Genomic DNA, 12,350 nt, shown 5'->3' with positions numbered 1-12,350 from the left:
ATATTTTTAAAGTTGAGAATGATCTGCCTGATTCTGGAGATGAGTTAGTTGAATCGTTCATTCATTCATTTGGGGAATATTTTTTGATTGACTATTAGTAACAAAACACTGAGGATTCTTATCTGTAAGTATGTATACAGAAAGGGACTAGTTCTTTCAGCATTTGTTAAACAAATTACCTCAGAAGGCAACACAATTTAGGGGACAGGGTGTGAGTTTTAGAGGCAGACTGATCTGAGTTTGAATCTAGGTTTTGCTGCAAACTAGCCATATAATTTTTGACAAGTTAATCGTTGTCTTAATTTTCAGTATTAAATGAGACAACACTTAAAGGTAACTAAAACAATGTCTGATACAAGTAGGCATTTAACAAATAGTCAACATCATGGCCATGCAAATAGGCACAATTAACTTAAGTATTAGCTCAGTTTCCTCCTGTTCTAATAATGATCGGTTTCAGCCCATCTGGTTATTTTCAAGACTATTTTGGAGACGTTATAGAATCTTGATTGATAAACAATACACTAGAATGATGATGGTTCATAAGCGTTCATATTTAAACAGTATCAGTAAATGTTCATAATTGTTTTGCAGTTTAAAAAGGCAGTGCTTTTTGACATCAGAGAAGGAACCTATGAATAGTATTAAATCCCATTTACATTTATATACTTTAAAAATTTCCAAGCCAGTTCTAGTAACTCTTGATTTTCCACTTGTTTATGTAAGAAATAAAGAAATACAAGTAATTATAATAGATTTTTAAACTTTCTTTGGGTTTCCTGAGCTTTAAAACCCATCACTCAATTTGAAGACAATGCATTCATGTGTTAGAAATTCACTTCTTCATACTTCTCAGATGCTCAGACATTCTGAATATTATATTATGCCTTTCATCCTTTACCTTTGGAAACAACTTGTATGGGAGAACATCTTATCAAGGATAATTGTACTGTGGCCACACATATCCTTTACTTTCCATGTTGAAAATAGATCTATGACAAAGAGGCAATTACTAGACCAATGTTTTTTTGCCCCTCTGAGGCTAGTGCAGAATTAGATGAGGGTTTGAAGTGGTCTAAAAATCTTGGATCACCTGGGTCCTGGTCATTTCAGAGCCACAGAATTTTAATGTAAATTGGAGAGGTATAATTATTGAAAATAAATCTGGGTCTACTCTAATATTCGCTTGGACTCATTTCAAAGTCCTAACATGATCTTTGGCCTTCCTTTCAGAGAAACCAATTTTCTAAACAGGTATTCCTAGACCCACAATCATTGTCTTTTACTGAAGGATCATCCATAATTCTTTGGATTTCTAGAGACCTCTCCTGACAGAGAAATATCCTGGATCCTAGGAAGCATTCTCTGTGATTTTGGTGGGCAAGTATGGGGTGTTACAGCTGTGCATTTTCCATTGGTAACATCTGCTTTTCTCATATGCATTGGTTATATGGAAAAGATCTCTAGAGGATGTCAAATGCCCTTATTCCTTTCCTGTATATTCTTTAAAGTATATTTTCAAACTTCTCTACTAATTAAATTCTTCTCTTTCCTTTTCCTGTTTAAAAGTTTCATTGTGTTATGCAAAACGGAGGCGTTGATTTCAGGGAAATAGGTTACATTATCATTTACTTCTTGAATTGTCAAAATAGGAAGTGATTCCACCAAATAAGAAAGAAACATGCATAAAAGTTGTGATCCTTCTGAAATTATCAGCAAAATTTAGTACTCAGTAGGGGTTGGAAGTGGTAGAAAGGCAGGAAGGAGATCAGGACACAGAAGCCTGTTACTTACATGGAGATGCTTGATCTTTGCCTACTAATAAAAAAAATCATGATCTATGTAACCTAAAATGAAGATGACAACCTGGATGTATCAGTTAGGTGGTCCACTCAGTTCATTTACAGTTGAAATGTTATGAAAACCTCCTAAAAGTTGAGCTGGATCATTTTTGCCTCCCACATTTGCTGCCTATGTGCTATTTAACTGTTCTGATGGGTTGTCACAATCATTCAGCTTTAGGGTGTTCAGGCATATTTCTCCAAATAGTCTAAGGCTTCATGTTCACTGGTCAGGACTGTGTTTTCTTTTCTTTTTTTAATTTGAGATGGAGTCTTGCTCCGTCACCAGGCTAGAGTGTGCAGTGGCATGATCTTGACTCACTGCAACCTCTGCCTCCCAGATTCAAGCAATTCATCTGCCTCAGCCTCTCAAGTAGCTGGGACTACAGGCATGCACCACCACAACCAGCTAATTTTTGTATTTCTAATAGAGACACAGTTTCACCATATTGGCCAGAATGGTCTCATCTCTTGACCTCGTGATCTACCTGCCTGGGCCTCCCAAAGTGCTAGAATTACAGGCATGCGCCACTATGCCCAGCCAGGACTGTGTTTTCTTATAATATTTAGCAGCCATTTAAAAGGAAGATTCTCCATTAAAAGGTCATGCCGAAATTTTAAGTTTCAGGATCTGAATAAAATTTTTTTGCATTTGAATGAATGTTCTTTAGAAATAATTTAACCACATGTCAATCAGAATATGCCTAAAGGGCAACTTCTTTAAATTTAGTTTTCAGAAACAGAACTGACATGATGTCATTTTAATAACAGGTCGCATTTTAGCCTTAACAATCATGTAAGCAATTAGCAAAATCCTAGTGAATTTCCTTTTGTTATATAAAATACATCAGTGATATCTGGTCAGCTGAATATACAAATATGCCATCATTCAAAGTTAATCATAATAATAATGATATGCTTCTGAATTATTTAAAAAATTTTTATTTTAAACTATAAATTTTGGCCAGGCATGGTGGCTTATGCCTGTAATCCCAGCACTTTGGAAGGCCAAGGCGGTGGATCACCTGAGATTAGGAGTTCAAGGCCAGCCTGTCCAACATGGTGAAACCCTGTTTCTACAAAAAAATACAAAATTAACCTGTAATCCCAGCTACTCAGGAGGCTAAGGTGGGAGAATCGCTTGAGCCTGGGGGTTGGAGGTTGCAGTGAGCCAAGGTTGCATCACTGTACTCCAGGTTGGGCAACAGAGCAAGACTCCATTTAAAAAAAATAAAATAAACTATAAATTTTTACTAAATGATAATTAAATTTATCATTTATAATTAATTTAGTAAATACATTTATCATTTCTAGTAACAATAACAGCATTTTTGAGAACTTACTATTGGTAAAACTATGCTAATTTAGAGCTTACATAGGCCATCTCATTTAAACATCACTAAAATTCTATAAAGCATCTATATATACTAATACCATTTTCCCATTTGAGGAGAACTGAAATCTAGAGAAATAATTTACTTAAAGTTATATGGACAGTGATAAGTCCAGGATTCAAACACAAAACAGGCTGAATTTTAAGTCAGCATTCTTATCCCTGATCCTAAAAGTTTTCAGATAAGTATAGCAGTCTATGCTGATGTGCCAGGAGTATCTTTCAAGACACCCTGTGGATGCCTGAACCCCTAGGCAATACTGAACCCTATATAGACAATGTTTAATCTGATAATTGAGGGGTTACTCCACGATGAAAAGGCAGTTCTTGTATAAAGTACGAATAAGCTGGACAAAGAGATTATTCATGTCCTGAGTGGGTTGGAGTGGGACAGTGTGAGATTTCATCATGCCTCTCAAGAGTGGTGTGCAATTTAAAAGTTATGAATTGTTTATTTCTGAAATTTTTCACTTAATATATTCAGACTGTGGTTGACCAAGGGTAACTGAAACCACAGAAAGCGAAACTGCAAATGGAGATAGACTTGGGCTCATACATATATATTTTGTGGAACCTAAATTAATCATAATTTTTATTTTATAAAATATGTGAACTAAACTGTAGTAAACACATTAGAGAGATCTGAGGCACTGGCTGAAAGAAAGAGCCCAGTAGACTCCCAGTAGTTCTATAGAATGGCACTTTTTTTGTCAATGGAAAAATTTTTTTCATTTAAATCTAAAAAATTGGCATATAATAATTGTACATATTCATGGAGTACAAAGTGATGCTTCTACATATATAATGTATAGTGATCAGAACAGAGTAATTTGCATATCCATAATCTGAAACAGGCATCATTTCTTTGTGTAGGGAATGTTCAATATCCTTTTTCTACTTGAAATTATATAATGTATTATGATTAACTACAGTCATTCTACAGTGGTCTAGAATTTTAAAACTTATTCCTCCTAACTGTAATTTTGTATTCTTTAACAAATGTCTCCCTATCTCTCCCTTCCCCCTACCCTTTCTAGCCTCTATTTATCTTTGTTCTACTTTGACTTTTTATGAGATCAACTTTTTTTAGCTTCTACTTATGAGTGAGAGCATGCAGTATTTAACTTTCTGTTCTTGGCTTATTTCATTTAATATAATGCCCTCTAGTTCCATCCATGTTGCCATAATGACAGGATTTCATTCTTTTTTTTTTTTTTTNTTTTTTTTTTTTTTTTTTTTTAATGGCCGAATAGTATTCTATTGTGTATACATGTGTTGGATTGTTTTAAAATCCTTTCATCTGCTGCTTGACACCTATGATGATATCTTATCTTGGCTGTCGTAAATAGTGCTGTAATAAACACAGGGGTGCAGATGTCTCTTTGATACAATGATTTTCTCTCCTTTGGATAAATGCCCAGTAGTGGGATTGCTGGATCATATGGTAATTCTATTTGTAGTTTTTTGAGGAACCTCCTTACTATTCTCCATAGTAGCTGGACTAGTTTACTTCCCACCAGCAGTGTGTACGAGTTCCCTTTTCTTCACATCCTCACCAGCATTTGTTATTTTTTGTTTCTGATAATAATCATTTTAACTGCAGTGAAATGATACCCCGAAACATTGTTGTGGTCTTGATTTGCATTTTCCTGTTGATTAGTGATGTTAAAAGCATTGCTTCACACATTTGCTGCCCATTGTATGCCTTTTATTGGGTAATGTCTGTTCAGATAATTTGCTCTTTTTTTTTTTTTTGTCTTTTTTTGTCACTGACATGTTTGAGTTTCTCGTATATTTTGGGTATTAATCCCCTGTTGGATGAGTAGTTCGCAAATATTTTCTCCTGTTCCATAGGTTGTCTTTTCACTCTATTGAATTTTTCTTCCGTGCAGAAGCCTCTTAGCTTAATATAATCCCATTTGCTTATTTCTTGCTTTTGTTGCCTGTGCTCTAATAAAATCGTTTTTCAGACTCATGTCTTGAAGAATTTCCTTCATATTTTCTGCTAGTAGTTTTACTGTTTTAAGTATTACATGTAGGTCTTTGGTCCATTTTGAGTTTATTTTTGTATATGGTGAGAGAGATAGGGGTCTAGTTTCATTTCTCTGTATATAGTTTTCCCAGCACCATTTATTGAAGAGAAAGTCCTTCCGTCAGTGAGTATTCTTGGCACCTCGGTCAAAAATCAGTTGGCTGTAGATTTATGGTTTAATTTTGGGGTTCTCTATTCTGTTCCACTGGTCTATGTGTTTTTATGCCAATGCCATTCTGTTTGTGTTACAACAGCATAGTGGGATACCTTCTTCTTTGTTCTGTTTGCTTAGGGTTGCTTTGGCTATTCAGTCTTTTGTGCTTCTATACAAGTTTTAGATTTTTTTCTGTTTCTATGAAGAATGTCATTGATATTTTGATAGGAATTGAATTGAATCTGTAGATTGTTTTGGTTAGTGTTGTCATTTAACAATATTATTCCTTCTGATACATGAGCATGAGATGCCTTTCTATTTGTTTGTATCCTCTTCAATTTCTTTTATCAGTGTTTTTCAGTTTTCCTCATAGAGGTCTTTCACCTCCTTGGTTAAATTTATTCCTAGGTAATTTATTTTATTTTTTGGTAGCTATTGTAAATGGGACTGCCTTCTTGATTTCTATTACAGCTAGTTCATTATTTATGTATGGAAATGCTTTTTTGAATATTAATTTTGATTTTTGATTTTTGAATGTCAATTTTGTATCCTGCAACTTTATTGAATTTGCTTTTCAGTTTTAAGAGGGTTATTTTTTGGTAGAGTATTTAGGTTTTGCTATATATATGATCATGTTGCCTGCAAACAGGAACAATTTGACTTCCTCCTTTCCAATTTGGATGCTCTTTATTTCCCTCTCTTGCCTAATTGCTCTGGCTAGGACTTCCACTATATGCTGACTGAGAGTGATAAGAGTAGGCATCCTTGTCTACTCCCATTTCTTAGGAAAAAGCTTTTAGCTTTTTGTCATTGAATAATATGTTGTTGTCCCAGATGTGGTTTCATTGCTTGAGCAAATTAACACATCTTCTGGTACCTGGTATGCAGCCATTGACTTAGAAAATGACTTTTTCTCCATTCCTATCCATAGGACCCACCAGAAGCAATTTGCCTTCAGTTGGCAAAGCCAGCAATATACCTTTACTATCCTATTTCAGGGGTATGTGAACTCTCTGGTTTTGCGCCATAATCTTATTTGGAGAGACGTTGATTGCTTTGTTCATTACATTGATGACATTATGCTGATTGGATTCAGTGAGCAAGAAGTAGCAAATATACTTGACTTATTGATGAGACATTTGCATGCCAGAGGATGAGAAATAAATCCGATTAAAAATCAGGGAGCTTCTACCTCAGTAAAATTTCTAGGGGTCTAGTCATGTGGGGCCTGTCAAGATATTTCTTCTACAATAAAGATAAGTTGCTGCACTTGGCCCCTCCTACAACCAAGAAAGAAGTACAATGCCTAGTGGGCCTATTTGGATTTTGGAGGCAACACATTCTTCATCTGGGTGTGTTATTCTGTCCTATTTATCTAGTGACCTGAATGACTGCCAGTTTTGAGTGGGGTCCAGAATAGGAGAAGGTTCTGCAATAGATCCAGGCTGCTCTGCCACTTGGCCCATTTGATCCAGCAGACCCAATGGTGCTTGAGATGTTAGTGGCAGATAGGGATGTTGTTTGGAGCCTTTGGCAGGGCCCCATTGGTGAATCATGGGGGAGGCCTCTAGGATTTTGGAACAAGGCCCTGCCATCTTCTGCAGATAACTACTCTCCTTTTGAGAGACAGCTCTTGGTCTGTTACTGGGCTTTGGTGGAAACTGAACGTTTGACTATGGATCATCAAGTTACCATGCAACCCGAACTGCCTAACATGAACTGGGTGCTTTCTGACCTATCGAGCCATAAAGTGAGTCATGCTCAGCAGCATTCCATCATCAGATGAAAGTGGTATATATATGATCCGGCTCAAGTAGGTCCTGAAGGCACAAGTAAGTTACATGAAGAAGTGGCTCAAATGTCCCTGGTCTCCACTCCTGCCACCCTGCCTCCTCTCTCCCAGCCTGCAGCAGTGGCCTCATGGGGAGTTCCCTATGATTAGTTGACAGAGGAAGAAAAGACTAGGGCCAGATTCACAGGTGATTCTGCACGATATGCAGGCACAACCTGAAAGTGGACTGCTGCAACATTACAGCCCTTTTCTAGGATATCCCTGAAGGACAGCAGTGAAGGAAAATCTTCCCAGTGGGCAGAATTTCGAGCAGTCCACCTGGTTGTGCACTTTGCCTGGAAGAAGCAATGTGCAGATGTGAAATTATATACTGATTCATGGGCTGTAACCAATGGTTAGGCTGGATGGTCAGGGGTATGGAAGAAGCATGATTGGAAAATTGGTGACAAAGAAATTTAGGGAAGAAAAATGTGGATGGACCTAACTGAGTGATCAAAATCTGTAAAGATATTTGTATTCCATGTGAGTGCTCATCAACAGTGACCTCAATGGAGGAGGATTTTAATAATCAAGTGGATAAGATGACGCATCCTATGGATACCACTCGCCCCTTTCCTTAGCCACCCCTCCCATTGCCCAATGGACCCACAAACTAAGTGGCCATCGTAGCAGGAATGGAGGTTACACATGGGCTCAGCAACATGGAGTTCCACTCACCAAGATGGACCTGACTACAGCCACTGCTGAGTGCCCAGTTTGCCAGCAGCAGAGACCAACACTGAGTCCTCGATATGGCAAAATTCCTTGGAGTGATCAGCCAGCTACTTGGTGGCAGGTTGATTATATTGGACCTCTTCCATCATGGAAAGGTCAGAGGTTTGTCCTCACTGCAACAGACACTTACTCCAGATATAAATTTGCCTATCCTGCACACAATGCTTCTGCCAAGACTACCATCCATGGACTCATGGAATGCCTTATCCACTGTCATGGTATTCCACACAGCATTGCCTCTGACCAAGGCACTCACTTTATGGACAAAGCAGTGTAGTAGGCTCAGGCTAATGGAATTCACTGGTCTTACCATGCTCCCCATCACCCTGAAGCAGCTGTATTGATAGAACAGTGGAATGGCCTTTTGAACTCACAATGCCAACTAGATGACAATATTTTGCAGGGCTAGTGCAAAGTTCTCCAGAAGGCCATGTATGCTCTGAATCAGTGTCCAATTTATGGTATTGTTTCTTCCATAGCCAGGATTCATGGGTCTAGGAATCAAGTGGTGGAAGTGAAAGTGGCACCACTCACCATTACCCCTAGTGATCCACTAGCAAAACTTTTGCTTCCTATTCCTGTGATATTACATTATGCTGGCATAGAGGTCTTAGTTCCAGAGGAGGAAAGCCACCACCAGGAGATACAACAATTCCCTTAAACTGGGAGTTAAGATTGCAACCTGGACACTTTGGGCTCCTCCTACCTTTAAGTTAACAGGCTAAAAAGGGAGTTACAGTGGTGGCTGGGGTGACTGACTGGAACTACCAAGATGAAATCAGTCTACTGCTCCATAACAGAGGTACGGAAGAGTATGCATGGAATACAGGAGATCCATTAGGGCATCTCTTAGTATTAACATATCCTGTAATTGAGGTGAATAGGGAATTAGAACAGCTCAATCCAGGCAGGACTACAAATGGTCCAGACCCCTCAGGAATGAAGGTTTGGGTCACTCTACCCAGAAAAAAACATGACCTGCTGCAGTGCTTGCTGAAGGCAAAGGGAATACAGAATGAGTAGTAGAAGAAGGTAGTCATCAATACTAGCTACAGCCACGTGAACAGCTGCAGAAATGAGGACTGTAACTGTCATGAGTATTTCCTTCTTTTGTTAAAATTATGTTTGTGCATGTACACACTTGCACTAAGAAAATATCTTCATTTTATTTCCTTTTCCTTTATCATGTGACATACGATTTATTGACTTCATATCACTATTGTTAACTTTATGTAGTAGTATTTGAGTTGGGGATTGGTGCATTTCCAGTTGTACGAAAGGTAGTTGTATTATGTTAGGCATAATTAGGACCTTATTATTGTCTATATTTGAAGATTGTATATGCTCTCAGGAGATGTGTATGGGTTCACTCTGACAAAGGAAAGCTTGTGATGGTTAATACTGAGCATCAACTTGATTGGATTGAAGGATGCAAAGTATTGATCCTGGGTGTGTCTGTGAGGATGTTGCCAAAGGAAATTAACATTTGAGTCAGTGGGCTGAGGAAGGCAGAACCACCCTCAATCCGATGGGGATGGGCACAATCTAATCAACTGCCAGTGAATATAAAGCAGGCAGAAAAACATGAAAAAGCAAGACTGGCCGGGACTCCCAGCCTCCATCTTTCTCTGGTGCTGGATGCGTATGTACACACACTATTAGTCCTGTCCCACTAGAAAACCCTAACTCAGATATATATTTCCTCTTTTGATTTTTTTAAAATAAAAATGGGGGTCATAGGCATTTCACGAGGATGCTATAAGCACATCTGTCTTATTCTTTTAATAACCTGAATGATATATCATATTATGGAAGCATAAGCCTTCTACTGATGGTTTTCCTACTGGCTCTCAAGTATTGACATTACAACTAACATGCAGTAGGGCATTTTCAGAGTAATTATTTTAAGTTTTAAGATATATAGTACTAAAAATGGCTGAGTACCATAAAAAGATAAAATTTATGTAAAAAGGATAATTTTTCCTGTGGGACTGTTCTTCAAACATTTATTTCTCTCTGTTAATGAGTATGTTTGTTTAAATTTTATTATAAGTTCTTCTGAAATTATAAATGCAAGATGCTAATTCCTTATTAACCATTATTTATGAAAGAATAATGTTTTGAAACACTTCCAAGATTGAGTTCCTAAAAAAATTATGTCGAGCATGGCTTAGTGTTTTATAAATGCATCTATTTGGAATTCATATTTTTATTTTTCATGATTTATTCCACCATTTTTCTGAAGTTAGAAATTATGTTAAGGCCACTATTAGAGAAGAAAGAAAAACCTGAAGAGAAGTTAGATTTTCAGGAATGAAAATGTGGAATGCTAAGCAGTTTAGTAGCATTTAGTCTGCAACTTTCAAATTTTAAATAGCTCTTCATATTTTATTTCACCACATGACATATATTCAAGTTGGATGAATATGGCAGATGCTACATTTATACTTAACTGAAAAATTACCCAGTAGCAATTTAGAATTCAGCAGAATTCATCATATTAGTAACTTTTTATTATTTGTATGAATTAGCTCATGCTTCTCTTCCTAAGTGTCATGGCTTCTCTATGATTGAGGCTCTGTCTATAGCTATTCTTTGTTTTAATTGGCCATTTAATCAAAATTTAAGCTGTTATTCCTGATCTTTCACGGATTATTTTAGTGACTATAAACAATGCTATTTTATCTTTTCCTTTTAAAAATCATATGAATTTAAGGCACTTAGGCTTAAATTAAGGGAGACATATTTGGACTGATATAAATGGACTAGACATTTATATGTGGAAATTGGCTAGCTATACTTCTAACATTGATTTATTTCTGTATCTGGCCTAGAATGTGGAAACAGATGTAGGAGTAATTATCCCAAATGTTTTAAAAAGTTGGATTTTATTGGAACAGTGTCTGACAAACATGGAGAAGACAATGCTATTGACATTGATTGACACAATCCCAACTTTGAAAATAACCAGCCAATCTACTTAACAGCAATCACAAAAGGAATACTGTTTAAATCCCATATTTTGTCAAAGACATCCAATTTTATTATTTTAAACTTTAAAAATAAATGTTCTTTTAAAAAATGGAAAACAAGCATAATAAAATATGGCAATTTCACCAGAGGAAAACTATAGCCACCAAATTTGGACATATACTAGAACATTTTTCTGGACTAAATGAACTCTCTTAAACTTAACAAAGAGTAGGGTGAGAGCATATAGACATATTGAGAAAACATGCTAGCAAAATCAGTTGCAAAATTAAAAAAACTCAATATACCAATAATAAATTTTTAAAATTTAGTCATTAATAGCCTTATATATGAATTTCCATAAGCCTCAGACTTAATCCTCTACATACTTGAAAACAATAATACTAAACTTCTTAGCAATAGCTTTATCTTCTGCTACTTGCTTCTAATACTTATTTGAAAACTGATTTATCAACATACTTCTGCTGTTTTTAATCATCCAACAAACAATTATAAATATGTATTATGTGCTAACTCCTATATGCTGTATACTTGCAGCAGTCAAGCTAGATTTACGTTTTGCTAGAGGGCAGTAAATAAAAAATTTCAATTCAATATTAATTGAAGCTCACCAAAATACTTGTTGAGTTTTTTTTTTAATTTAAAAGGTATGACTGTTCTGCCCGTCTACTAATACCTTACTAATCAATTTCTACCTTGTTAAAAATCACATACTGTTTTTGACCTGCAGTTGCATTATGTAAAAATTTTAGAACCCTTAAAATCAAACGATAGGCCAAGCTGACGTTGGAAAGCATTCTTTCTTTATAAATATATGGAATTACAGAAAACTTATTACAATTTTATAGCTGTATAAAATCACATAGCTGAGTTTCAGAACAAGAAAGTCACATCTCCAGGAGCCGGAAATAAAATGGGTACAAGCAATGGCAAGTGGGAAATGAAGTTGTGTGGTCCATTATGGTAAATGCTTTAGAGGCTAGGACTTTGATGGAAACACTAAAACAGGATTTAAAGTTACAGACCATGTACTAGAGGGGCTATTCCTTAGCCCTTTGCACAAAACCAGGAACTGCAAACATACATCCCATTGGAAACACTCATCCTTTATATCTCAGGAAAGGTTATAAATTATGTCACTCATCCTGGACCATGCATGGAAATACTGCTATCAAGAAGCCTTCAACATTTATGACCTTTGTGGAACCCCTCAGCCAAAAAACTAGGTAAAATACGCTTTGTAACTATGAATACTATATCTCCCAACAAAGCAAACATTAAAACTGTCCCAAAGAAAATGCAGTATCTCTACAAAAGACAGATTACCACAGGGACTTGCTCTTTCACTCATGAATGAGAAACTACTACGGGTC

The sequence above is a fragment of the Cebus imitator genome, unplaced genomic scaffold (genome assembly GCF_001604975.1).
Source record: "Cebus imitator isolate Cc_AM_T3 unplaced genomic scaffold, Cebus_imitator-1.0 Scaffold16, whole genome shotgun sequence".
NCBI classification, from domain to species: Eukaryota; Metazoa; Chordata; class Mammalia; order Primates; family Cebidae; genus Cebus; species Cebus imitator.
This window is presented reverse-complemented; position numbering follows the sequence as displayed.